This window comes from Lissotriton helveticus, chromosome 2_1 (genome assembly GCF_964261635.1).
Source record: "Lissotriton helveticus chromosome 2_1, aLisHel1.1, whole genome shotgun sequence".
Lineage (NCBI taxonomy): Eukaryota > Metazoa > Chordata > Amphibia > Caudata > Salamandridae > Lissotriton > Lissotriton helveticus.
Genome location: NC_136059.1, coordinates 1,456,203,395 through 1,456,229,598, shown reverse-complemented (window position 1 = coordinate 1,456,229,598; position 26,204 = coordinate 1,456,203,395). Strand labels below are relative to the sequence as shown.

The 26,204-nt window shown below is 43.5% G+C and overlaps 1 long non-coding RNA gene, 1 other non-coding gene and 4 pseudogenes across 2 annotated transcripts in view; all 6 read left to right on the top strand.

Moving 5' to 3' along the window:
• Window positions 1–26,204, top strand: part of LOC144819795 (uncharacterized) — a 139,856-nt gene that overhangs the window by 1,680 nt on the left and 111,972 nt on the right. The window lies entirely within an intron of this gene.
• Window positions 8,133–8,251, top strand: LOC144820948 (5S ribosomal RNA). Its single transcript, XR_013608051.1, has one exon. It is a non-coding gene; the product is annotated as a 5S ribosomal RNA (ribosomal RNA).
• LOC144820831 (5S ribosomal RNA) lies at window positions 8,354–8,469 on the top strand (annotated as a pseudogene).
• On the top strand, window positions 9,843–9,960 carry LOC144820868 (5S ribosomal RNA; annotated as a pseudogene).
• On the top strand, window positions 11,031–11,149 carry LOC144821157 (5S ribosomal RNA; annotated as a pseudogene).
• On the top strand, window positions 11,262–11,380 carry LOC144820856 (5S ribosomal RNA; annotated as a pseudogene).

The following is a 26,204-nucleotide window of genomic DNA, read 5'->3' as shown; positions in this document are numbered from 1 at the left end:
TGTGGGTGACAGTAGGTATGGGGGTTATATGTGTTTCATTTCCCCTCGTATTACGTTTACAACGTGGCCTGTGGTGCGGGTGCCATCTGCTCAGCTTGCAGCAGCCCATTGCGCTCCCCCTGCAAGTGTCGTGATCGGTGAGGGACAAGCTCCGCAGCAGTCTGTGGGCCCCGTGCGTCAGTCGTCTCTCATTTTCAGCAGCGTGCATTACGCGAAAGCTGATTTTGAGTCTTGCACAGCTGTGGGTTGGCTCGGCAGTACCTTTTGTGTGCCGTATGCTGTGCTTGATAAAGCGTTCTGTTATTCCAAAGGGTCTTTTAACCCTTTTACACCAGTGATTTCAGACCATCTCTCAGGCACACGACTCGGCTGAGTGTGGGGTTCCTGAGGGCCTCCAAGGAAGGTCTACAGGGGGCAGCGTCCACATCTTCGGCAAAGTCTGCAGGGGGGTCTCTGCAACAACTATGTAGGGCTTCTACTTGGCCAGCTCCCAATACGTTTGTGACACATTATAGATTGGATGTAGTTGATGCTGGACCCTTAAATTCTGCCACAGCAGTCTTTAAATCTGCAATGAAATAACTGTCATTTTTTCTGGGTGAACTGTTTTTTTCTATTCATGACCTAATAAAGACTTTTCCAAAAGTGAATTGGTGTTTTTGGAGCTTATGTATATTCTCAATAGTTAACTTTGTGAGGAGGAGCAGTGATGAGGAGGCAATGAATCCATTACTTACAGATAATCCTCATTACTACGATTTAGAACCTCCTCGTCCCAGTCAGTTTCCCAAACTTCCCCCCCTAACATGGCACCGATACACTGGCTTGTAAAGACAGGAAGTGCTGTAAGTAAGGAGGAGCTTTATGGGGGATCATGGAACGTAAGGACAAATATTTCTTGCAAGAACGATGGCAGGAAGGCAATGCCTCAATAGCTAACAATGGGAGGGCAAGCTTCGAATTCAAAGTAATCAAGATTGCCAATAAGTAATGGAATAAATAGTACTTCTCTCTAAACTCAGAGGATTTATCGTTACCTACCATCCTGCAATAAATATGGCAGGTAACTCGTTCTTAAAGATCTTTTCTGGTTTCATTCATTTACTCGAATTCTCTTCTACCTATTATATTAGTTAAAAAGCCTACATTCACGCACCTTCCTTATTGTTGGGAGCTATGTACAAATTCAACCTAGCATATTTTGTTGATTGTGGAAATAATATTCCTTAATTGAACTTCATCTGTGAGTAAAGCCATAGCTCAATAAATCTACATAATAATTCTCCATACTGTGTTAGTCATAAATATTCACCTTTGACAGACATAGAAAGCTCAAGTCGCTTACTATTGAATACATAGAAATGGCCAGTTTGGACCTGTGAAACCAACCCTGGCACTGACCACACGTCCCATGGACGTTTGTAGCTCACAAACTACGGAACAACAGTCCATCACATTTGTAGAAACAACTATTATCTATATTTGTAAGTGCTCAGCCCTATCTTAAATTGTATGTGTGTCACGTGTTTTCTTCTGATGAGGAAAGTCGTGTATTATATGGTGTGGTTTACGCAATCAAGGCATAATTCGGAAACAGGTCCAGTCAGGATCGTTTGTAAAACCTTTGCAGAGTGCTAGTTATCTGTGGCTCAGAGGCTTTAGCCAAATAACAAGTTCAAAGCATTAAGAAGTACAAAATCGGGTAAATAACAAGAAAACACAGCATAATAAATTCTAACAATTTATAAAAAAGAGTTTTTTTTATATCTTTGAATAGGCCTCTCAATGACAAAATCTACCAGAGGGTTTCAGGGATATGAATTTTTAAAGAAACATTAAATGAGAGATTTTCAGAATAATGCAGGTTTAGGGCTTGGCACAACAAGTAACTTGAAAATAGCTATAAGGTCAGTCATGTGAAAACCAACGCCGGCAGGGAACCAATCAAGAGGACCAATAAGGTCCTGTTGAACTTTAACTCACAGTTAAAGCAGTCTCCAGTGCAGTTACAGGGTCTACAGATGAACCACTGTAGGAATCATTGGAGTGGTCCTGAAACAAGGGATGCAGGATGCTGAAGATGCTGAAGATGCTTCAGGTGGCCATCCCTCGGGCCACAAACATGGTGGGGAGATTTTGGCCACAGGCTTCAATGTTCCTCGAAGTCTGGGAGAAGTCTATCCAAAAAATAGTTGTGATTGGCCTACTGGACTCCGGTTACAATTGACAGTAGTTTCCTTGCGGGTGACCAGTCTGCACTAAGATGACTCAGCAGACTCAGGTAAAACATTTGAGGTTTGGGACTTGGTGTCCCGGATTGCACTTCGTCTGTCAATGGCAATCAGGTGTTCCTGCCTACCAACACACTAAGGCAGGCGTCTTCAGCTTTTACGGACCTATGCCTGTAACAGAGAGTGAATCAATTGACTCTTGGAGGCATCATCTTTGAATGGGGTTTGGAAAGACTTTTCTTCAAGCAGGACACCACAGGCACGTTCCTTTCTTTGCTAGCACAAGGTGCAGAAGGTGTAGTCCAGTCTTTGGCACACCCTCTCTTTGCTGGGTTGAGGAAACAGAGGCCAGTTCTTCTTCAGTCTCTCCCCAGTACAGATTTAATCTGAGGTCCTGGTGCCACAGGGGTGCCACTGTTATGCCCAATAAAAGGTCAGCAGGTACAAAGATCGGGTGGTCCGAGTTGAGTAGAGATATTTCACAATTATTTTATTCCAATATATAATTATACACACCACAAATATTTTTCACAATATATATGCTTGGCGCAATGAGGGTGGAGTATGCAGTATTCAAAAATGAATTGTATTTATTCCATGTACAAGTGCAATCATTATACTTGTTACTGCATACAATTACTTATAAGTCATCTGCATATCATCAATGTAATTTGTCAAATCATTACACAAATGGTGCTCTCAGTGAGGAAGGGAAAGGGAGTGAGAAGTGTGTGAGGGACGTGGTAAAGGTGGTGTGACAGTGTTGCATCACATTCAAATCGTAACGCCTTTACAATCAAGGTAATGACATTGTTCCCAAAATACATCACACATAGGTAAGAGTGGATCGTTCATTTGTTCCTATGGCGTGTAGGATTCAGCGTAGTCTACGTTTCGACCCCGAGTATGTAAAAGGGTTATTCTTCCCTCATGTTGGGGTCTTCATCAGGACAAAGGAGAGAGCATGGGAAGTGACGGACGGCGAATCTTGCGTCGCGTCTTGGGCTCGGGGGTGCTCCTGTTTGTTTTGAGATTCGACGTCTTTAGTGTAGCGAAGGGTATCATAAATTCTTCATGTAGTGGGCTTCACTATGCACCGCACATCCTTCTTCTGTGGAGCGAGACTCCAGCGGTCAGCACACACCGATTTCTCTGTGATTGTGGCCTGATACGCTGAATCCTACACGCCATAGGAACAAATGAACGATCCACTCTTACCTATGTGTGATGTATTTTGGGAACAATGTCATTACCTTAATTGTAAAGGCGTTACGATTTGAATGTGATGCAACACTGTCATACCACCTTTACCACGTCCCTCACACACTTCTCACTCCCTTTCCCTCATTAAGGTAAAAGGACTGCCTGCATAGCGCCTCGCACTTCGCGCTTTTCATTGCGCTGTATTTTAAATCGACCTGCTTATTATTTTGTTTGTATATTATTTTTTATCCCCTGCTTTTAACTGGGTGTGACCTCTCCCTCTCCCTCTTACCTGCATTTTAATTGTGAGACCACCGCTGCTGTAGCGGGTCCGGGTCCCGGGGTGGCAAAACCATCGGCCGCCATCTTTGAGTGGTGTTTGGCCAGCAGAGGGGCGGGGATTTCGAGCGGACTAGCGCTCTGTGGGCAGCGGATGTCAGCCTACATAAGGCGACCGGTCCTGTGGCTCTCCCTCATTAAGGTAAAAGGACTGCCTGCATAGCGCCTCGCACTTCGCGCTTTTCATTGCGCTGTATTTTAAATCGACCTGCTTATTATTTTGTTTGTATATTATTTTTTATCCCCTGCTTTTAACTGGGTGTGACCTCTCCCTCTCCCTCTTACCTGCATTTTAATTGTGAGACCACCGCTGCTGTAGCGGGTCCGGGTCCCGGGGTGGCAAAACCATCGGCCGCCATCTTTGAGTGGTGTTTGGCCAGCAGAGGGGCGGGGATTTCGAGCGGACTAGCGCTCTGTGGGCAGCGGATGTCCGCCTACATAAGGCGACCGGTCCTGTGGCTCTCCCTCATTAAGGTAAAAGGACTGCCTGCATAGCGCCTCGCACTTCGCGCTTTTCATTGCGCTGTATTTTAAATCGACCTGCTTATTATTTTGTTTGTCTATTATTTTTTATCCCCTGCTTTTAACTGGGTGTGACCTCTCCCTCTCCCTCTTACCTGCATTTTAATTGTGAGACCACCGCTGCTGTAGCGGGTCCGGGTCCCGGGGTGGCAAAACCATCGGCCGCCATCTTTGAGTGGTGTTTGGCCAGCAGAGGGGCGGGGATTTCGAGCGGACTAGCGCTCTGTGGGCAGCGGATGTCAGCCTATATAAAGCTCCCTAGTGAGCGCAGCGGGATCGCGCAGCGGGGGCGCCTCCGAGACGCTGAGTCACGCCAGAGTCCAGCCCGTCTGCGCCCGTCAGCGTCTCGGAGGCGGACGGGGCTGGACGGTTTCAAGGGGCCTGTCTCGTGGTCTGTATTATCACGGCCATTGTTGTGTTCAACTTTTTAAGTATGCGGTCTTATTCTTCAGCTGATCTTTTAGCTTTACGCCTTCCTCGGGGAGATTGCTCTCATATTTTCCCTGGTGGTAGGAAATTAAGGAAAGGATGTCCGTCATGCGCATGGCGTTTCCCGGCTGCTGTTGCAATCGGGCACGTCACTACATCTGTCCCCTTTCAGTGTCTCCTTCTTAATACCAGGTCAGTGAATTGCCACTCTTCTGACATTTGGAATTTATTGTATAATTCAAACATCACATGTCTGTTTTTGACCGAGACCTGGCTGGGTGATTTTTCCGCACCAGATCTGGCTAATGCCATCCCCCCGAATTATATCATCTATAGGAGGGATAGAACATCGGGCAGAGGCGGTGAGAGTTGCTCTCATTGTAGATAAGAGTATTTCCTGTTCTACCTTTCCGGTGGAAAATTTGCAGGGATGTGAAGCACTTGGTTTCACCTTACATCTCTCCCCCCTCCAGGCCTGTACGGGGATACTTGTATATAGAACCCCTGGGTCAGTAGGACCTTTCTTTGATGAATTGCAAGAAGTACTCGCAGTCCCAAGTCTCAGGTCGGATCACTGCATTCTTCTTGGAGATTTCAATGTCCACATGGACAACAGCTGTGACCCCGACACTTTAAAATTTACCGATATCACGGCTTCGTTAGGGTTATCTCCTTTTGTGATAGGCCCTACTCATAATAAAGGACATACCTTGGACCAGGTATTCTCTACGAGACCCATTTCGATCGGCACCATTCAGCCAGTACTTTGGTCGGATCATTTTCTAATCTCCTTTTCTCTGCCTGTCACTGCCCTTGCTCGGGAGAGAGAAAATGCGGCCACGCGAATTTCACGCCCGTTCCATCTACTCTCTGTGGATATGATGGCCGAGGCTCTTATCTCCTTTCCCTGCCCTTTGGTGAAAGGGTTGGAGGAGAATCTTGCTCTCCTGCACAACTGGCTCTTAGCAAGATTTGAGTCATTAATTCCCATAAAAAGAGCTAAACCGGGAGAGCGCAGGGCGTCTGCCCCATGGTTCTCCCCTCGGTTGAGGTTACAACGTCAGGAGTGTAAAAGGGCGGAGAGGGCTTGGAGGCGGGCTTACGACCCAATTGAGAAACTGAAATTTCGGGCAGCCATTAAAGCCTATCATCATTCCATCTGGGACGAAAAAAAGGCCTATTTTGAACATCGGATTGATAAGGCTGACAATGTCTGCAAAGAAATTTTCAAAGTGGTCCAGGATTTTACTTCCCCTGCGGTCTGTACTTCGAACCACACTCATACTGATGCGTGGATACAACAACTTGCCACCTTTTTTGTCAGTAAGATTACAGCCATCCAGGCCTCTCTCTCTAGTGCGCAATCTGATTTGAGCCATCTAACGCTACCCTGTTCTGTGGAAGACCATGGCCCTTTCCTCACTGTATTCCCTTCTATGGATCTTAGTACATCTTTGGAGCTTTTGTCCAGCCTGAAATCTGGTTCTCCATTAGATCCATGTCCGGCCAAATGCTTGGGGAAAGTGGCTTCCGCCATTAACATTCTGGTGAACCCCCTGCTGAATACATCCTTGTCGACAGGAGAGGTGCCTCAGGCTTGGAAGCGAGCCATGATTCTTCCGCTGCTCAAAAAACCCACCTTGGACCCCTTGATACATGCCAACTACAGGCCAATCTCCCTTCTCCCTGCTCTGGCTAAAGTGGCCGAGCGTTATGTGCACGGGATAATTTCCAGCTTCATCGAAGGAAACGACCTGTTGCACACTTCGCAGTCCGGCTTCCGTGCAAATTTTAGCACGGAGTCGGCTCTGCTGGAGGTCACTGATGCCATCAGGGAAGTACTCGATCCGGGGGGAAAGGCCGTGTTGGTCATGCTTGACCTGTCGGCGGCTTTCGACACCGTTCCTCATGATGCCCTCCTTGTAAGACTCTGGGAGTGTGGCCTGCGTGGAACGGTGTGGAACTGGCTAAAATCATTTCTGGCCGACCGCCGACAGACGATCTGGGCGCCTCCTTTTTCCGCTGATATGGCTCCGCTAGAGGTGGGAGTCCCGCAGGGTTCCATTCTCAGCCCTATGCTGTTTAACATCTTTATGGCCCCTCTGGCGGAAGTCGCAGAATCCTTTGGCGCCCAGATCGTGTCCTATGCCGATGACACCCAACTCCTGTTCACATGTGACAGGGGTGGGTTGTTTGATGGCACACAGATCAGGGACTGCCTAGGTGCGGTGTTTGAGTGGTTTAGAGGTCATGGCTTAAAATGCAACTCTGATAAGTCAGAGCTGCTCTTTTTCGGTTGCGCACCGGAACAAGACTGGAAATCCTGGTGGCCGCAGGATATGTTTCCTCCTGACAAGGTCGCTGTCCAGGCCAAGAATTTGGGAGTGATAGTAGATTGTGACCTATCCTTTGGACCTTACATCTCGTCCACTGTTGGGAAATGCTTCGGCATCTTACGGATGCTGAGGAAATTTCTTCCTCTACTATCACTCAACCACAGGAAGACAGTTGTTCAGGCACTAATCGGGTCGCGTTTGGACTATGCAAACGCTCTGTTTTTGGGTCTACCGAAATACCTTGTGACCCGTTTGCAAGTGGTCCAAAATTCGGCAGCCCGTACCATCTTTGGACTCCCGAGGAGAGCTGGTGCCTCTGCCTTATTGAACACCCTTCATTGGCTGCCTATCTCCAAGCGAGTCCTTTTTAAATGCCTGACGGTGGCCTTTAAGGCCCTACATGGTATTGGCCCCAAATACCTTGGGAAACGTTTTTCTCGGTATGTGCCAAGCAGGACTCTCAGGTCATCGGGTCTGTCTTTGCTGACTGTCCCTGCAATCCGTCGTGTACGCTTGGGAGGTCGATCTTTCCGCTATTTGACTCCCAAGGCTTGGAATGAATTACCACTGTCCCTGAGATCGGCCCCCTGTCTTTTTGCTTTTAGAAAGGACTTGAAGACATGGCTTTTTAGGAATTAGTCCTTTTTATCTTTTTTTCTGTTGTGTGGTTGCTTTTCATGCTGTTCCTTTCTTTGCCAAAGCGCCGGGATGCTCCTCTGGAGTTGCCGTGCGCTATAAAAGAAATAAAGTAACATAACATAACATAACATATTTAGAAGTTCCATTCAGAAGATAGCACTGCTAGGATTTCAGCCTGTAACTATGTACTCACTTTAAAGGGCTTATAAGTACGTTAAGTCAATTGGAGGTAAAACATTTAAACATACATTTTCAGAGTTAGAGCACATGCACTGAGGCCTAGGTAGCAGGGGTCAGTGCACTACACAGTGCGTAATAGTCATAATAGTAAAAAAAAAAAAAAAAGGGGGCAAAAGGTAAGGGGTGAACCGGCAAAAAGCCATTTCCTCACAGTTCTGTATGTCCTCAGGTCAAGAAAGTCAGTGCTTTTCATGCCTACCGCCATATCTCCCTAAAAGCACCTGATCTCATCTGATCTCAGAAGTTAAGCAGGGTTGTGCCTGGTTAGTACCTGGATGTGAGACCAAATGGGAATACCAGGTGCAGTAGGCTTTTTGTTTTGCTTTAGGTGACTAAAGGTGGCTTGTCTCGATTAATTTGGCCAGCAGTGAAGAAGAATGAAAAAAGCTAAGAGCCCCAAGTCACTGCCTCTATGGCTGTGGCAAAACCACCATGAAAGCACCTGATCTTGTATCTCAGAAGTTAAGCATGGTTGGGCCTGGTTAGGACCTGGACGGGGGACTGCCTGGGAATACCAGGTGCTGTAGGCATTTTTGTTGTTGTTTTGTTTTGTTTTGTTTTAGGTGAATTAGGGTGGCGTGTCTCGCTTACTATGGCCACACTGAAGAAGAATGAAAAAAGCTTGGAGCCCCAAAGTCAATGCTTTTCATGCCTATAGCCATACCACCCTAAAACACCTGATCTCATTTGATGTCTGAAGATTAGCAGGGTTGGCCATGGTTAATACCTGGGTGGGAGAACGAATGGGAGTACTAGGTGCTGTAGGCTTTTTTCTTCTTCTTTTGCTTTAGGTGAATGAGTGTGGTTTGTCTCGCTTACTATGGCCACACTGAAGAAGAATGAAAAAACCTGCGAGCCCCCAAGTCATTGCCTTTAATGCATGAGGCTCTTTTGTATTTATTTTAGTTTGCTTTAGATGAAGGAGGGTGGCTTGTCTCGCTTACTACAGCACTGAAAGAGAATGAAAAAGCTAAGAGTCTGTATGTCAGTTATTTTCATGCCTAACGCGGCCATACCACCCTGAAAGCATCTGATCTCAGAAGTTAAGCAGGGATGGGCCTGGTTAGTACCTGGATGGGAGAAAGCCTGGGAACAGCAGATGCTGTAGGATTTTTTTTTTTGCTTTAGGAGAATGAGGGTAGCTTGACTCGCTTTCTATGGCCAACACTGAAGAAGAAGGAAGAAAGCTAAGAGCCCCAAACTCGTGTTTTTCTTGCTTACGGCAATAACACCCTGAAAGCACTTGATCTCTTATGATCTCTGATGGTTAGCAGCTTCGGGTCTCGTTAGTACCTAGATGGGAGACTGTCTGGAAATAGCAAGGGCTGTAGACCTTTTTTTTGTTTTAGGTGAATGAGGGTGGCTTGACTAGCTTACAATGTCCAGCACTGAAAAAGAATGAAAACAGCTAAGAGCCCCAAATTCAGTACTTTTCATGCCTACGGCCATACCACACTGTAAGCACCTGATGTTGTCTGATTTCAGAAGTTAAGCAGTGTCGGGCCTGGTTAGTTCCTAGATTTGAGACTGCCTGGGAATAGCAAGTGCAGTAGATTTTTTTGTTTGTTTGTTTTGCTTTCTTTAGATGAATGAGGGTGGCTTGTGTCACTTACTATGTCCAACACTGAAGAAGAATGAAAAAAGCTAAGAGCACCAAAGTCAGTACTTTTCTAGCCTATGGCCATACCACCCTGAAAGCATCTGATCTCAGAAATTAAGCAGGGTCAGGCTTGGTTAGTATTCGGATGTAAGACTGCGTGAGAACACCATGTGTTGTAGGCTTCTGTTTTTTTTGGGGGGGGGGGGTGCTTTAGGTTAATGGGGGTGGCTTGTCTGACTTACTATGGCCAGCACTGAAGAAGAATAAAAAAAAGCTAAGAGCCCCAAAATCAGAGCTTTTCATGTCTACAGCCATACGACTCTAAAAGCACTTGATTTTCTCTGATCTCAGAAGTTAATCAGGGTCGGCTTGGTTAGTACCTGAATGGGAGACCATTTCGGAATACCAGGTGCTGTAGGGTTTTCCTTTTTATTTTTTTTTGCTTTAGGTGACTGAGGGTGGCTTGTCTCTCTCACTATAGTCAACACTGAAGAAGAATGAAAAAAGCTAAGAGCCCCAAAGTTAGAGCATTTCATGCCTATGGCCAACCATCCTGAAAGAACATGATCTGGTCTGGTCTCAGAAGTTAAGGAGCATTCTGCCTAGTTAGTATCTGCATGGGAGACTGCCTGGGAGTACCAGGTGCTGTAGGCTTTTTCTTTGTGTTTCTTTTTCTTTAGGTGACTGAGGGTGGCTTGTCTCTCTTACTATGGCCAGCACTGAAGAAGAATGAAAAAAGCCCCAAAGTTTGAGCATTTCATGCCTGTGTCCCACCACCCTGAAAGCACATGATCTTGTCTGGTCTCCGAAATAAAGCAGGGTCGAGCCTGGTCAGCACTTGGATAAGACACCACCTTGGAATACCAGGTGATGTAGGCTTCTTTTTCTGTTTTGCTTTAGGTGACTATGGGTGGCTTGTCTCTCTTACTATGGCCAGCACTGAAGAAGAATGAAAAAAAGCTAAGAGCTCAAAGTCAGAGCATTTCATGCCTATGGCCAACCACCCTAAAAGTACCTGATCTCAGAAGTTAAGAAGCATCGGGCCTAGTTAATTCCTGGATGAGAGACCGCCTGGGATACCGGGTGTTGTTGGTTTTTAGTTTAGCTTTAGGTGGATGAGGGTGGTTTGTCTCACTAACTTTGCCAGCTGCTATAGGCTTTTACTTTTTTTTTGCTTTAGGTGACTGAGGGTGACTTGTCTCGCTTATTATGGCCAGCACTGAAGAAGAATGAAAAAAGCTAATAGCCCCAAAGTCAGTGCTTTTCATGCCTATGGCCATACCACCCTGAAAGCGCCTGATCTTGTTTGATCCCAGAAGTTCAGCAGGGTGGGGTCTGGTTAAATCCTGGATGGGAGACTGCCTGGAAATACCAGGTGTTGTACACTTTTTGTTTTGCTTTAGGTGAATGCAGGTGGCTTGTCTTGCTTACTATAGCCAGCCCTGAAGAAGAATGAAAAATTCTAGGAGCCCCAAAGTCAGTGCTTGTCATGCCCAGGGCCATACCACCCTGAAAGCACCTGATCTTGTCTGATTTCAGAAGTTAATCAGGGTCAGGCTTGGTTAGTACCTGAATGGGAGACCGCCCGGGAATACCAGGTGCTGTAGGCTTTTGTTTTTCTTCTTTTGCTTTAGGCGAATGAGTGTGGCTTTTCTCACTTATTATGTCCAGCACTGAAAAAGAATGAAAAAAGCGAAGATCCCCAAAGTCAGTGCTTTTCATGCCTAAGGCCATACCACCCTGAAAGCACCTGATCTCATCTGATCTCAGAAGTTAAGCAGAGTCATGTTTGGTTGTTAGCCGGATGGGACACCGCCTGGGAATACCAGGTGCTGAAGGCTTTTTTTTTTGCTGTAGGTGAATGGGGGTTGCTTGTCTCACTTACTATGTCCAGTACTGAAGAATAATGGAAAAAGCTAAGAGCCCCAAAGTCAGTGCTTTTTATGCCTATGGCCATACAACCCTGAAAGCACCTCACTTCAGAAGTTAAGCAGCCTGTTGAGTACCTGGATGAGAGACCGCCTGGGAATTCCAGGTGCTATTGTTATGTCCCTTAGGTTTGTCATACCGACTACATACATTGTTTCCCATCCACACGACATAACGGTCTTACATAGGTGACCTTTTACCCAGTAGCTGATTTCTGTCTCTCTGACATCAGGCTCTTGGTACCATATCTTAATCCCTGTACCTGACTTACACAAAACATGTCCCCAGGCACGGTAGATTTATTCTGTACAAGGGTGACCACTTTTTTTCATTCACGGGCAACAGCCAGCTGCATATGCTTTTGCTTGTTTAGAAAAGGATTAGCAGGGGATTAGCGAATATTTTCGAAACATATAGATTCTAGACCACTTTAGTCTAAAAGACTCTCACTCCCCCTTACAAAGGCAGAGGAAGAATTCTTTCCAGGCTGGCCCGAGGCTCTGCATGCTGATCCTTCGACAGGCAGAGACCTAACATCCCTTGCGGGGTGCCATCCTCGCCGCAGAGACAGAGTCCCTCATTCCGTTCCATCAGGTGAGGGGTTAGTACATCCCTGGGGAATTCTTGGCTCTATTAGTCTCCATAGGTTCCATTAGGACCTATCCTAGCACTTACACTTACATGCTTCACCTACACTTCTAGGCTAGGCCCGGTTATGTAGGCTATGCATCGTAGGAGTACACCAATGCTATTGTTTTATGTAATCTGCTTTATTCGTCTTATTAGCACTACGGTAGAAATGTATCTACTTTTTATGATATTGCTACTAGCGGTTACATTTGTCTACTCCTGTCTTTTGATTGTCGCAGCTAATATGTTTCTACTAGACTGATGCTTGACCAATTAATACTTCTTGAAACCATTCCAATGGCCATTCTATGTATTCTGAGAAAAGCAAGCACAAGTGACTGAGTGAAAGATACCGTATTGTTTCCACGATACCTGAGGATTCCGGGTTGTGATTTTCAGTGGTTGCCAGGAACTACCTAACACACAGTATAATACAGGGGGGTGATAGTGGCACTATAGAGCTTGCAGGTCTAACCGCTGACTCATCCTGTGGTGGTGTCCTGAGTCTTTCTGTGCACCAAGACCTCAGTTTAGGTCTTCCAAAACATGCAAGTCCTGGGGGTCCTAGGAACTACACGACATGGCACCCAATGCTGGTTTGGTTCTTATATTAACAGTAAAATCTGAGTAGTTCAGTCGTACTTTCTCCGAAAATCCTACTCACATTTTTCAGAGACGTCTGAAGTGGGAAGGTTAATCCGCCTCAGCTGAAGCAGGCACACCCTGTGTTTTAACTGAAGGTTTTAGACAAGCGTGTAAGGACTAAAAACTTCCCAATCATGCTGAACCCTCTCTTAAACATTTATTTTCTTCTCCTTTCAAAATGACAGAACCTGCAAGTAGTGGTGGAAGTGAGGTAGGAAACAATTTTGTTGACACACTTAACATTTCAGGAAATTGCCGACAGGCAGTAACTCTGAAATTATTAGAACATGGATTACCTGCAACAGGTGGCCATGTTACGTTCGTGATTGAGGCACATAAGGTGTTTGGATCAGAGGTATTCTATTCCTGGGTAAAATTCCAACCTGCAGATCCACAGACATCATATTCTATGAATACATTAAAGTGGATCCACCGGAAGAATACATCCCATATGAGGACATTGAAGTTTCGTTAACTTACCAGCAACATAAAAACTGGTTTAAAGTCACCCTAAAATAGACAACTCCAGCCGTAAGATTAGGTCCCCTCAGCTTAGGAGGAGCGATGTGCCTGGTCTTAGCGGCTTACACTCTACATCCTGAGATAGACACACTCCCAGTAGGGGAGGTGCATACACTTTACAAAGAAGTAGTCATGCTATACAGGCATATTGTCCAGTTGGTCATGCGAACACTCACATTACAACCTGAGAGAGCTGCTCCATCTGGGATAGTCCAGACCCAACACACACAAATAATTAGTCCACAAACACTAAAAGCAATAATGGGTGTGTTCCCATCAAGAAGGGATCAAGTACCATTCTGGATTGCTCAAAAAATAGCACAACTGGAAGAAATATTTCCCAGTATGGGTCCGCAGGAAAATCACAGAATGTTAACAATTTGCTTTCCAATGGGAATGGTTCCCTCAATTGAGGATTGTAACACCTGGGGAACAATCTTTGGTGCAGTACACATTAGAATACACTGTACCCCAACCATATCAGTTATTCCTGAAGTATTAAAACAAATACAGAATGAGTATCGGGCAGGACCTGACCAGGACTTGGGGATGAAACTGAAAGGTAATTTCGACCAAGTTTTGGCAATTATGCTGAGAGACATAAAGGGGGCAGCAGCAGCGGTGGCCATACACCAACGCCTAAGGGAAACAACTCCTTCAAATCAGGAGCAGGCATCACCAAAACCTTTTGACAACAACTATGCTTCATTAGGCAGAGATAGTTTGGGAGCCTAACTCATAAAACCACTAGTGGTGAGTAGTTATGAAAAAGAGAACTCAAAGCAGACTCCCACTTCTTCTAAAAAGAAATGGGATAATAGTCGACCTAAAATTAATAATAACAGAAACACTTCACGATCTCCAACAGGAGTCCTCTGAAAAGAGGTACAACCATAGGAATTGTGATAACATTAGGAAACCTAACAGGTATCAAGATACTGATACATATCCCATTCGTTCCTTTCAGGGTTCATCAAAAAGATCAGAGAGGCAAGGACGGTCAGAACAAAAAAATTGAAGATCAACCAAAGGGAAAAAGGGAGACACATCGCACTTCAGATTTCATTATCAAACAAGAAGAGCAACCTTAAACAAAGACTAAATTCAAAAAGAAGAAAGTATCTGGCTTAAAAATTAGAAATCCAATGCAATAAGGGGGGCCCTGAGTACTGATGGAGGTGGGGATGCAGGGGAAAAAAGGCAATAAATAAACATAGAAATGTCCCAACCCTGAATGAATCAAAGTGCTAATGAAGTCACCACTTCATTAGCACACTTTGATTCATTCAGGGTGGAGACATTTCTATGTTTATGTATTAAAAATTAGAAATGTCCAGGTTACTGAGGACTCAGCTTCTGAGTGGGGAATGGGCTTTGACGATGCTAGACAGTGCGGCAGAAGTAACAATAGCTTGTCAGAACCTGAAGGAATTTCTAGTGACAGCCGTATTGAATGACTACATCACGGTGGAAACACCTGATAAAAGAGTGAGTGTCCCTAACAAACTACATCAAATTAATCTCCAAATAGAGGGGGACATCTCAAGAAAAACTAAGGGTCTCTTTTGGGAAATTTTTACATTTGGATACGACATCCTATTAGCTGAAAAAGATTGTCCGCCTGAATTTATAATGGATTTCCTGCTTTTTCCGACATCGTTCCTGTTTCCTTAAAACACTCATATGCACGGGAGTGAGTGCAATCGCTAGCTCCGGCATTATACCGCAACCATGTAGGGTGGGACGTCGAGTCCAAACACCACAAAATCCAATTAAAGACTACTCCAACACCACAGAGACTGTACCCTATAAAAAATAAAAGGACAAAACAGTTCAAGGAAATCTTAGACCAACTTGAATACCACAGTGTGATTGAAACTTGCACCTCATCAATGAGCAACCCTTTATTTAGCTTAAAGAAACCTGACAACATATATCGTTTGGTTTTAGATTACAGACACTTAAACACATGCACAAAAACATTTGCAGTTCAGAATGCACACAGCACTGTATTGATGAATATCACTGTGTGGAAGAAATACAAAACAACACTAGATGTCTCAAATGGATTCTACTGCCAAAATATAGCTCCTGAAAGCCGATATTTGACAGGATTTTATGCCTTCGGCACTCAGAGTCAGTTTTGTCGCCTTCCCCAGGGCTAACAGAACAGTCCCTGGCTATTTCCAGCAAGGGTATCAGTGCTATTACAAACTTAAAATGAAGAGGCAGTGTCCCATGTAGATGATATTTATCAGACGGACGATGAATTACCTAATCACTTGTGCAGGGTGACCAACATAATTATTGACAGAAAAATATAAAAGTGGCAAAGCTTTCTTGCGCAAAAGATAATATTTACATTCCCCAAATAAAAAAAAGTCCACTATCACAGTGTTCTCCCAAGGACAGGGACAGCCACTTGTATCCCCTGATATGAACCAGTAAACCAGTCCAAAATGAAAATTAGAAAGAATGTCCTGAGCACAACTTTACTTCGAGTATAAAGAAGTCCAGTTAATCTTCTTTTATGGTGATTTTATTCATTAAATCAGATAAAATCTTCTTTTCAATCATATATGGCAATCTTCAACATTTCATCCAAAGCCAACACGTGTTTCGTCAATAACGATGCATCCGCATCTCTGACTTCTTCAGGGCTATAATTAAATTTTAAAAAACATACTGTATCATATTGTATATTCCTAAAACACCACCACCATATCACCCATATGACAAACGTAAATCACAGAGTGAATTCTAGGTGAGGGAGTTATTCCTAGTAAAAGGGTCATGTTAAACTCTACTACTAAAGGTACATTAAGTTCCGAAGGGTCTAGATCGATTCTACTACATCAAAAATGACAGTACATTGTGCAACACCTTTAGAGAAAAAGATAAAAAAGAAAAGAAGGAAAAAATGAAAGCCAAACAATCCTCAAGTGAAAAAAACCCATGCTGATGTTCCAAATTCTGCTCACCTATCAGGATGTTCCTTAAATTCAAAAGTTGCCAACTAGTCCGTATCTCAGAAAGAAAAATTATGCTGTATCAGATGGTGAGACAGCTCTGTTGAAAATAATAACCTAATATCACTAATTGAACATTATATAAATTGAGGGATCTTGTAACATATAAAAGTGTAATGATTCTCAGATAATTATATTCCATTCAGTTGTCCAAGTGAAAGATAAAAATTCCATTGATGTATATCCTGTAAATTATAAATATATCCTGTAAAACTTCATCCCTATTCCAATAAATTTTTTTAAAAATGAAGACGCGTGAGGTAAAAAACACTCAGACTATTATGTGAAGTTTTGGGCGGCCATATTGGAAAAGGTTCGGTGGTGTTTGTAAGTTTACGGCCACATGAAATTTCCTGATTAGTACAATAATTGGTTCACACAGAAATATAGACTTTGCACAAACTACGGCAATACGGTGCTGTTTAGAAATATCACTGAAGATATTGTTTCGCGACTTCTTTTGTCCTTCTTTTAATATAAATTCTGCCCGAGAAACTAAGATGGCGCTTACTCTGAACGCCGTTTCGATGCAATGAGGAGTACTCTCCGATACTTGGTAAGTGGATATACGAGTATGTTGGTTTGCCACCCGGTATGGCAGGAATAGTACCGTATCTTGGTATGATCGAGGATATGTAGATGTTACGTGTGTCTCTATTTTGCGGGACTTATCAAATATATATAATGTTCATAGTAGGCAGTAGCCGTCAAGGATTAGATACGGTTCTGTTTTTTTGAGATGGTATGGCATGGAAGCTCGAAATTTGCACGAAATAAATAAAGCTCGGATGAATGGATACCGTGGAAGCTTTTACATATTGGAATATGCAAACGCTGCAATTTTGAGATTTTTGTTTCATATCAAATGATTAACTAGTAATAATAGTTGTGCGTATGAATTGGATTAGGGATGACATTTTACAGAATATATTTATAATTTACAGGATATACATCAATAGAATTTTTATCTTTCACTTGGACAACTGAATTGTATATAGAGCGGTAAGAATGTTTTTTATCTGATAATCATTACACTTTTATATGTTACAAGATCCCTCAATATATATAATGTTTAATTAGTGATATTAGGTTATTATTTTCAACAGAGTTGTGTCACCATCTGGTACAGCATAATTTTTCTTTCTGCGATACGGACTAGTTGGCAACTTTGGAATTTAAGGAACATCCTGCTAGGTGAGCAGAATTTGGACCATCAGCATGGGGTTTTTTCACTTGAGGATTTTTGGGCCATAAAAGAAGATTAATTGGACTTCTTTATACTCGGAGTAAAGTTGTGCTCAGGACATTCTTTCCAACATAAATATTGATTTTGCCAATTTGGGCTACAAATTTAACTTCAAAAAATCAAAAATTGCCCATCTCAACGTCCTATTTTTGGGATATGAGCTGTCAAGGGAAGGTACAAGCCTGGCTGCATATTTTCTAAAAAAATGCGCTCTAATACAGCTTCCTAAAACTCCGAAAGGTTTACAATCTACAGTAGGATTTCTAAATTTCGGCGGAAAAAACATTCAAGACTATGCAGAAAGAGTAAAACCTTTCTATGACTTAATCAGACCTGATTTCACAGCAAACAAGTGAACTCAAACACATACTGACACTCTACGTTCACTTCAAGCTGACATGATTGCTTCAAAACACTTGCAGACACGAGTAAACATTTACAACCTGGTAATACGGGTCATCCCGGGTTATCAGGGTATACCTAGATCACGTTCAACAAAGGTGAGACAGTCCCTATCGCATACAAATCGCACCTGTTCACAAATGCTGAAAATCGATTTGCAGCAACGGAAACATTTCTGACTGCTGTACAGACTGCTCTAATGAGGGAAAGAGCACTTGCACAGGGGAAACACATCATTGTTGTTACTCCAATACCGACTTTAGAAGCAGTAACTAAAGCTAGCATTCCGAATGCAAAGGCACCACATCCACAATGGATACAATGGACTAATTCTCTCACTGCAACAGATGTAGAATATAGATATGATCCAAGACTTAGAACACAAGCATTCCTGCAGTACGAACAAGAATACCCTCTTGTGAATGAAACCTTGCCTCTAGATCAGGACGAATACAACATTTATACTGACGGTTCTGTGCAACCTGCCATAAGAAGTAAACAGCAGTGTAGTGCTGCATGCGGGATAGTGAAAGGTCGGATGCGGAACGGTAAGTTCTACCCAAGCAATATGACTACGCAATCTCTAGGAGATTGTACCGCGCAGCTGGCAGAACTAAAAGCACTGATATTGGTACTACAGTATACGGATCAGGAATTCCCCACACTGATTGTGTGCGATTTGTTTTACTGTGTGCAATCTTACAATGAAAATCTGCACTACTGGGGCCAGAAGGGATTTAGAGACGCCAAGGTTGGCATGATGAAACATAAATTGTTATGGGAACAAGTGGCAAAGCTGAAAGCATGCATGCCATGGGCTCGAGTTGTTCACACTTTGAGTCATCAGCGTGTTGGCATTCACTGGCTGATGAAGCTGCCATGGCGACAGTGCGAAATGTTGCTGATGCCGCAATCACTTGTTCACACACGAGAATAGACAGAGATATACTAGTAGCTATCAATGCCTCAAAGAACGGCTGACTGGTCCTGCCAAAAGGCTTTCCACTCAAGTACTCCTACAAGTTAGATGTGCATAACACATCATATGCTCAAATTCCAGGAGTGGGAGATAGAGTAATACCAAACAAAGATCGCAGATTACGTTTAATACTAGCTGCACACGAGGGTCTGAGCTCAGCACACACAAGAGTCACTGCAACAATTTCATTATTTAAGCAGCGTTATTGGTGGTTGGGGCTGACAAAACAAATGAAGGACTATGTCCTGACGTGCAACATTTGCCAGAAGATGAAGGGTTCAACTATTCACAAGCCACCACAAACACCATTACTGATTTCAGACAGACCACTCGCATGCGTCTATTTAGACCACTGCAGCCCCTTAAATTCTGACGGAGCTTACAAGTACATCTTGGTGGCAGTGGATTCATGCTTTAGATTCCTATGGGTTTTGCCGCAGCACTCAGCGGATGCTCAAACTGTTATAAGGGATTTGCGAGTCTTCATTGGGACATAAGCAATCGGCACGTTACATTCCGACAGTGGTCCGGCGTTTAGCTCTAGGGCTTACCAGGAAGCCATGGTAAGATTGGGCATGGCCTGGCAGAACTCCTCCCCCTACCATCCTGAGGGAAATTCGGTGGTGGAGAGGAAAAATTGGGACCTAAACCAATCCTTAACAGCAAGAGTATTAGGCATGGGCGGTAACAGTCATTCATCTTCATGGGGTTCAGAGGGCACTTAACATGCCAAGAAAGTCCTTAGGAGGCCACACCCCTTATAAAATCCTGTTTGGGACAAAAATGTGGGTACCTGATCTCAATTGTTCCAGCACAGTGGCGGATGCATAACCATTTGAACTGAATGATCATTTGGCCGATTTACAGAACTCAACGAATTCTGAGCATTAAAAAGCAAGATTCAAGTCAAACGCACCACCACTTAGGAAGTGAAAACCAGTTCCAACAAGAGCCCTACCCTCTCCCCCTCATCTTCCATGAGTGACTCAGGGTGCCGGCCTTAGTCCCTCTTGATGGATGGATGTATAAGTGGATGGATCCCGACACCCTCCCTCTCTCCCCCGGACAGAAAGAGCTCTCCTTTCAAACAATAGAGACGGGTTTTGCTGACAAATGTCTTTCCTGGCAGCCCGGAGCGATTTCACTCTCTAATCCTGGGGAGACTCCCCCCTGCTTCCACCAGAATTAATGAAGACCCCTCCCGGTAGAGGGAGATGAGCTCATCCTTTGGTGAAGCAGCTCTCTGTTGGGGTTGCTTGTAATGAGGGTGAGGGGGTAGGGAGGAGATGAAGGGGGTTGTACACTGGAGAGGAGACAGAGAGACAAATTAAATGTGATAGCCACAGAGGGAGGGGCTGAGCTCAAAACTGGGGGCAGTGCGACTGATATTAGTGCAGGGGGCACATGGGATCTGAGAAGCCCCAGTGCCCCCACTAAGAGTAGTGAAGGTGTTAACACACCTCAATGCCAAGCCTTTGGGTCGGAAGAGAGACCCTTTATTTACTAATTCAATTAATTGTATATACACGGATATTGCCCAAAGGCGCTAGAGCGCTATACAACTGAGATAGCTCATTAAATAAGGTGAAAACTTACATCATCCTGGGATGTAGGCTCATATAAAGCGACGGACATTAGTTGAGGCACTCAGAAGCATCAACTTTAGGACGAAGCAGAGGGAAGAACATGGGACCTTTATGGTCTGATACTTACCTTGGACCCCTCTCATTCTAACCTTTACCCCTGGTGCGAGGATGGCCCCGCCCCCTCCTTCCCCATGCCCCAGGGATTGGACAACCAGACTAGGGTGTTGTAAGTTTTTTGGATTAGGGGGGAGTGACCCCCCCGGCCGTATTTATTAACAATTAAAAAACATTCAAAACATTTTTATTTACAGAAAAAAATACGCAGAAAGTACAGTTTACATTGATAGATACATGTTGTTGCACGAGCTAACCGGAACACATTCTAATACTGTGATGTATTTACTATGGGTACTGTTTCGATCCCCCTATTTCTGACCCTTGTCTGGTTAATAATTAACTAGCAGCCATTCAACGGCACAAAAACCCGTTATCTGATTAGCCATACAACGGCACAGAAGCCTGTTATCTGATTAGGTCATAGCGCATGCCATCTCATTAGGCAAGCACTATTTCTCCAGCACCCTAATAGGCATACGGAGTTCTCAAAACAAATCAAACCTACAGCGACCTGGGAAATCCCCGCAGCCATTGTTTTGATTTAGCCGAGAACTTCAGTAAAAAATGTGCGAACGACCAGTTCTTATGACATCCTTATTGACGTATTTATACCCATCCTTACGTCAATCTCGGCACCTTTCAGGTATAAATAATACCGACATTTCCTTAAGCAAACACACGGTGGTGGTGACAAGATTGGAGCAGCGAGACTTGCCGAGGAGCCCAGCTGACAGCGAAGCCCACAGACGCTGCCCCTCCCTTCTGACGCGCTGAGAGAGAGACGCTGCCTTTTCTCCTGCCGAGAAATCCAGCCTCCGGCGTTTCCAGCCGCCCTCGCAGGCAGCTGGGATATCAAGCCCCGAGATAGAGATACCAGCCCTCCAGCCTTCTAAATCCCAGGTACAGAACTGAATAACCCCTTGCAGAGAATTCTTGAAGCAGATCCTTGGCAAAGCAAACTTAACTTAAACTGCTACTTATCTACTCCCTCCCACGTATTAGGCTTAGGTCAGGTACACTGGGGTAGGCGTAGTTAGAAGCACCAGTTGAGTACGATTAGTCAATGTTTATATGTATGTATATATTTTATCCATTTTAAAGTATCATATGGCTAAGAAACCATATCAATGCTTTTACAGTATTATTTTATAATTCTGCTTTTACTGTATGCACTGTACTTAACCTTAAGTATTGCAATAATAGCGATTCATTTCTCTTGTACGAGAAAAGAGACTGATCAATAAATAACACCTTTTTATTGAACACGCCCGTCTCTTCCTTTTCTCTACAATCTGGTGAAACTAAGAATGCACGTACTGACTGAGTAAAATAAGTTGTCTTTTGTTTTCACACGACTCTAGAGATATACTCTTGATTAGGGGAGAGCAAAGTTGTCATGTTCTATGATTGTCAGAAACTAAATCCCTTCTTGTCTATTCAGGGAGGTTAAACTCCTCCTTGTCTATTCGAGAAAGTTTCTAGTGAACTCTGAGCTAGCTGGCAAACACATAACTTTAAGTCTAATATCGTCAGTAGAAGACCTAGTTAACCTCAGTCCTACGTCTATACTATTGAAGGTATTATTCCAATGCGTAGAGCCTATTGGGATAATAGGAACTACACTACATGGCGCCCAACGGTGTGGATAGGCGATAAATCTAACGTAAGACATTAGAGTAACTCAGTCGTGCTTTTTCACACAGACCCCTTTTCCCCATAATACTCCAAAGACGTCTGGAGTGGGTGAAAGGTTATATCCGCCAAACTTCGTAGGAGGAGACTCTTAGGTATGGTTATTGGTTTATTCAACGTTGAAGGATACACTGTTCTTTGTTTCCATAGAAACCTGATCTGCAAATAAACAAAATAACCTTCCTGTCAGCAAAATGTCAGACAGTGAAGTAGAAAGGGAGACAGTTAGAGTAGCAGCTCAACTCCTAGCAGATGACAATAGTCTCCTACAGCAAGACCCGGAGGCAATACTCATCCCGGTCAACATAAGGAAAACTATAACCTTAAAACTTATAGAAAATGGGCTGACACCGAGAGGTGGTACAGTAATATTCGTAATTGAGGCACACAAATATCGGCATACAGAGGTATTCTATTCATGGATAAACTTTCCAGCAGCAAACGCTGTAACAAAGGACTTCCACTATTACAAAATAGAGGAACCTCCGAATGAGTACACTCCTTTCGAGGAGGTGGAAATACCACTCAAATACCAAGAGCACCTGCTCTTGTTTAATGGCGCCCTAAAACATAATAATCACATCACCAGGCTCGGTCCACTAGGTAGACCAGGAGCAACGTGGCCGGTCCTAGCCGGATACACACCACATCCAGACATTGAAGAAATGCCTGCACCAGATCTTTTAGCACAGCTAAAACAACTAATTAAAATACACAGACAATTAGTCCAATATGTAATGCGGACTTCAACAGTCCAACCAGCTATTAAAATTCCACAGCTGACCCCTCATCAGGGGAACACAAATAAAATTACACCACAGAACATACAGTCCTGTCTAGGTAAAGTACCCGCAAAACGGGAAAAAATTCCATTCTGGTTAGCACAAAAAATCACTCAAATAGATGCGGTGTTTCCGGATACCACCTCTGTTGAGAAACACAGGATTCTGACTATCTGTCTTCCAATGGGAATCGCACCTCATGTGGAGGACTGTGACACTTGGGGTACAGTCTTTGCTTCTATTTACACAAAAACACATGGTGTTCCATCCATGTCAGTAATACCAGAAGTGCTAAAACAAATTCAAAATGAATACGGTCCAGAACCTGCTTTAACTCTTGGTATGAAATTACTAAAAGACTTCAAGCAGGTCTCGGCAATATTATTAGCCAATATAAAGGGAGAAGCAACAAATGTGGCGATCCGCCAGAGGTTGAAAGAGACAAAAATAACAGACCAACCATTTAAAATTGCCAGAATCATAGAAAAATCCTATGAGGAACTAGGAAGAGATAGTTTGGGTGACATACCGGTGAAACCCCAACTAATTGAAAGTCCTGAAAAGGTATTTATTAAAAATAATCTAAACACTCCAAAAAAAGAGCTGGGATGGAAATAAACAATCCAATCCTAAAGAAAAAAGATTCCAGTCCAGAGGAAGGTCTCCTCGGCGGAGAGAAAGATCTCCGGACCAAGGACGCAAGTCTCCCCAGAGGGAGCCCTCTGTGAAAAAATACAACCTTAGAAATAGGGATAATATAAAAAAACCTGATAGATATCAAGATATTGATACACGTCCCTCTCAATCTTTTCAGACTTCCTCGCAGAAATCGGAAAGAAGAGGACGATCAGAACACAGGGAAGAGCACGTCAAGTCCAAAGACAAGGAACCTGCTCATCAAAATAAAAAATTACAATTTCCAAAGAAGAAGGTAGCCAGTATCAAAAGTAATCAAACATGCCGAGAATACTGAGGACACAGCTGAAAAACGGAGAATGGGCTCAGACAATGCTAGACAGCGCAGCAGAAGTGAGCATAGCTCGCAAGATCCTTATGAATCATCTGGAGACAATGGACACGAATGAATACATTCAGGTGGAAACTGCAGATACCAGAGTTAGCAAACCTCATAAAATATATGAAATAACATTGCGTATAGAGGGAGATAAGACTAGGAAAATAAGGGGTCTATTTTGGGATAATCTCTCCAAGGGCTATACCATCCTTCTAGCTGAAAAAGACTGGCCACCAGAGTTTGTCAGGGAGTGCCCTCATGGCGAAGAAATAATTATGCCTGCCTTCTCAAATCATATTCCAATACATAAAAAATATACACTTGCAAGAAAGTGGGCAGTAGCCCAAGCTCCTGCATTATATCATCATTATCAATCTTTATTTCGGCCGTATGGCCATAAAAGATATACAGTAAAAACATATACAACCATTATAAAATCATCCTGGTAAACAATCAATACATACTTATAAAATGTGAAATTGTTCCATTCTAGGAATTTCATGCTAATAGAATTGCATTTAAAATTGTAAACTTAAAATTAGGTGGGAGCCTGCGACTTCAGAATACGGGTGCGGGTGTGCCAGACATTGGTAAGAAATTTTGCTAGTGCAAACACATTTGGGCTTGAAACATCGGTTTTTAAGATTCTGTACATCGGGAGATACTCCCTACAACCAAGGTTTCTAATAAGTGGAAGGAGCCAATATTTCCTCGCTGCCTTGTAAATTGGGCAAAACAGGACCACATGTAGATCGCTTTCCTCAGCACCAATACATGCCGGGCACTGCTTGGTGGAGGGCGGTGTTGACCAGGAGCTGGTGAAAGATCGCAGAGGCAATGTGCCATATCTCCATTGGAGAAACAGCTTCCTGGCCAGCACAGGGGACATAGCGTCCAAAACCCTCTCCAGCCTATATGAGTCCCTGCATTATATAAAAACCATGTGGGATGGGATGAGGACTCTCCTCCTCACAAAATCCAGTTAAAATCACAACCTACTGCACAGAGGCAGTACCCAATTAAGCAAGAAGCTAAAAAACAGGTAAAAGAGATCCTAGATCAACTTGAATACCAGGGGGTGATTGAAACTTGCACCTCACAAATGAACAATCCTTTGTTTCCTGTCTCCAAACCAGATAATTCATATCGTCTTGTTTTGGACTACAGACACTTGAACTCATGTTGCAAAACTTTTGCAGTGCAAAACTCACACAGTGCAGCACTAATGAATAACAAAGTGCGCAAAAAATACAAAACAACATTAGACATCTCTAATGGATTCTTTTGTCAAAATATAGCACCAGAAAGCAGATATTTGACCGCGTTTTCAATAAATGGCGCGCAAAAAATTTTCTGCCGTTTGCCCCAGGGGTTCACAGGCCAGGATTATTCTCAGCGAGAGTAACAGAGCTACTACAAATATATGATGATGAGGCATTATCTTATGTCGATGACATCTATCTAACAGATGATGACTTGGATACTCACTTGAAAAGAGTGAACACCGTAATACTTGGGTTCGCAGCAGAGGGTTACAAATTCGACTTAAAAAAGTCAAGAATTGCCCATCTAACTGTCCTGTTTTTAGGATATGAATTATCAAGTGAAGGCAAATTCCTGGCTGACAATTTCCTAGAGAAATGTGCTGTAATCCAAGCACCTAGAACACTAAAAAATCTACAATCAATTCTAGGCTTCCTAAATTTCGGAAGAACTTACATTATAAATTATGCAGAGAGAGTTAAACCTCTCTATGATCTAATAAAACCAGATTTTAAAAGAATCAATTGGACTCAAAAACACACAGAAATTTTGAGATCTTTACAAACAGACATGTTAGTTAAAACAAAATTACAAACACGTGACAACACACGCAATCTTGTGATTCGAGTCATCCCAGGAAGATGCGGATTCACATACCTGACCTCTAATGAGGGAGAAAAGGTACCAATAGCATACAAATAACACTTGTACACAGAAGCTGAAAAAACGTTCAGCATTAAGGAAAACATTGTTCATGCGGTTCAGACGGCTGTAGCAAGAGAAAAAGACCAAGCTGACGGTAGACGTATTACAGTCAGAACAGCAGAA